The sequence below is a fragment of the Spea bombifrons genome, chromosome 3 (assembly GCF_027358695.1).
Source record: "Spea bombifrons isolate aSpeBom1 chromosome 3, aSpeBom1.2.pri, whole genome shotgun sequence".
In the NCBI taxonomy this organism is placed as follows: domain Eukaryota; kingdom Metazoa; phylum Chordata; class Amphibia; order Anura; family Pelobatidae; genus Spea; species Spea bombifrons.
Window position 1 is genome coordinate 1325268 of NC_071089.1, and position 2386 is coordinate 1327653.

The following is a 2386-nucleotide window of genomic DNA, read 5'->3' on the forward strand; positions in this document are numbered from 1 at the left end:
CCGCTGAAATGAACGTTACGTAGAACATTCCCTTCAAAAACGACTGGACGCTCAGGGTCTCTGCTGGGCTGAAGCCTGCTCCCTCGTGCACTACCTTCTTGCTGAAGGTGTCCACATCCATGTCAGGGGTGCGGCCCTCCACTTCCTTTAACTTTAGGACCACCGTCTGCCTCATCCAGGTCTCCAGGGGAGGTGGGCTCCCTGGGGTCGCTGCAGGCTGGACTCTGCTTCCGGTGGCCTGGCTGGGTCGTTGGGCTTCAGAGGTCTGGGTTGCCATTTTCACTCCTCGTCGGGTCTGGCTGGGGAAGCGTAGAGAACTGGAAAAGAGAAGAGGGAGAGATTAAAAGCACAGGGGGGAAGGCAGGAGAAGGCACTAAAAAAAGGCCAAAAAGGGGGGCAAGGGAAGGCACTAAAAAAGGCCAAAAAGAGGGGCAGGGGAAGGCACTAAAAAAGGCCAAAAAGAGGGGCAGGGGAAGGCACTAAAAAAGGCCAAAAAGAAGGGCAGGGGAAGGCACTAAAAAAGGCCAAAAAAGAGGGGCAGGGGAGGGCACTAAAAAAGGCCAAAAAAGAGGGGCAGGGGAAAGCACTAAAAAGGCCAAAAAAGAGGGGCAGGGGAAGGCACTAAAAAAGGCCAAAAAAGAGGGGCAGGGGAAGGCACTAAAAAAGGCCAAAAAGAGGGGCAGGGGAAGGCACTAAAAAAGGCCAAAAAGAGGGAAAAGGCACTAAAAAAAGGCCAAAAGTAGGGGAGAAGGCCGCCTCAGGAAGAGGGGGAGTCTTTCCCAGCACCCAAAGGTAGACCGTGCGCTCAAGCTTCACGAGTGTTAGGATTTCTCCAACATGCATCCACTCGGTGTTGGGGAGTCCACAACGGGTTTCCTAGGGTCTGCAGGCCCGGAGGCCGAGGAGCGAACGCAACCGTGACCGAATCTCGTTTCATTCAGAAAGGCATCAGTTAGAACCCCAACAGCAGCACGTCTACATAAATCAAAAGGCCGAGATCCAACAACAACCAATCGTCACGAACCTCAGGCAAGACACTCGATCTTAGCCAAAAGGCCGAGAAGCGATCTCGACATGATCTTTCCACACGCATAGAGCTTCCCAACTCGTGTCAGAAAGCTTTTAAACAAATAGCAAAAAAGCTATGATCACTGAACGTACAGAAGCCGCATTAGTCTTTTCCATGCTGAAAACCGGCCCCTTAAGCGTGTGGTGAGTACTTTTTCCAGATGTTTCACTATTGATATTTGAGGAAATGAATAATACAACTGCACATGTGAGGAACAGAGATCTCAATGTTAAACATTTAAGGACAGTTGTTTTTTCTTTTTTGGTTTGTTTATTATCATAAAGAACAATTGGGAATATGCTTGAAATCATATGTACAGGCTTATTTGCATACAGTATGGAGGGCGTGGTCTAACTCTGCCTCGTTAAAGCATTTCTACAACCCCAAACAGTACATAGCATGACACAGGCAGGATATTTTGCGCTTCTGGATGCGACGCAGCCCTTAGCCAGGACGAAGCTTGCGACTAAAGCAAGCAATCTTTTTGATCTATCGTTAACAACAGCAAAGAAGCCCAGCAAACGCCAGGCATCAAAAAATTGATTAAGACTCATGGTCGTTCCTCCCCACGGAAATCTTTAGTAAAAGGCGAAAGATTTATTCGGTCTGAAGAGAAACCAGAGTATACCCAAGCATGCCGCAGGGCAACGGCCCGGCCACAGGCAGTGCTCCTCGAGGTTAAGGTGTGTTTAATTAATCCCACCCAGCTCTTGCCTGATCATTGGAACCTTTAACACATGCAAAACACAATTGCAAAGGGATTGGAACTATTTAATATTGGGCTGTTTTAAAGTCTTATTAAACTAACAATAAGGCGGGGCGTTTCTCAGTGCATCATGGGTATTCAAATGAGGCGGCAGCTCAAACAAACCTTCCAGCAGTCTTAGTGACTGGGGCGCGAGGTTGCTTCTTTGAAACAATGTTGTTTGCGTTAAGAAAAGAAAAGCTGAAGATTGTAACTCCCCCACCGCTTACCTACGGGGGTCCGCAACTTCCCCTTCTGCTGCAGCCACCAGAAGTTCCTGGCACACATTCTTTGGGCTGTGTTACAAGGTTAGGGGTAAGGCTTCGGGATGGAATCTGATTACTACTCTTTTTTCCAATCGTGGCGTGCTGAACCCATCGGCTTCACAAATACCAAGTTGCCTGATGCTGTTTCCTTTGAAAGCAAATATATCTTTTCCACAAATCCAATCTTTCTAATTAAACCACCTTTCCAAAGTTAGCGGTTAGAAACGTTTAAGCATGGAAAGGTTTGGTGATAGAGCTTGGGTTAGGGGCGGGTTAAGCTCATGGCTTTGAAGAGGCCCAGTTACA

At 48.0% G+C, this 2386-nt stretch overlaps 1 non-coding gene across 1 annotated transcript; it reads right to left on the bottom strand.

The window, feature by feature from the left end:
* Positions 1-1580: 1580 nt before the first annotated feature.
* On the bottom strand, positions 1581-1695 carry LOC128487886 (U5 spliceosomal RNA). Its single transcript, XR_008353332.1, has one exon. It is a non-coding gene; the product is annotated as a U5 spliceosomal RNA (small nuclear RNA).
* Positions 1696-2386: the final 691 nt, after the last annotated feature.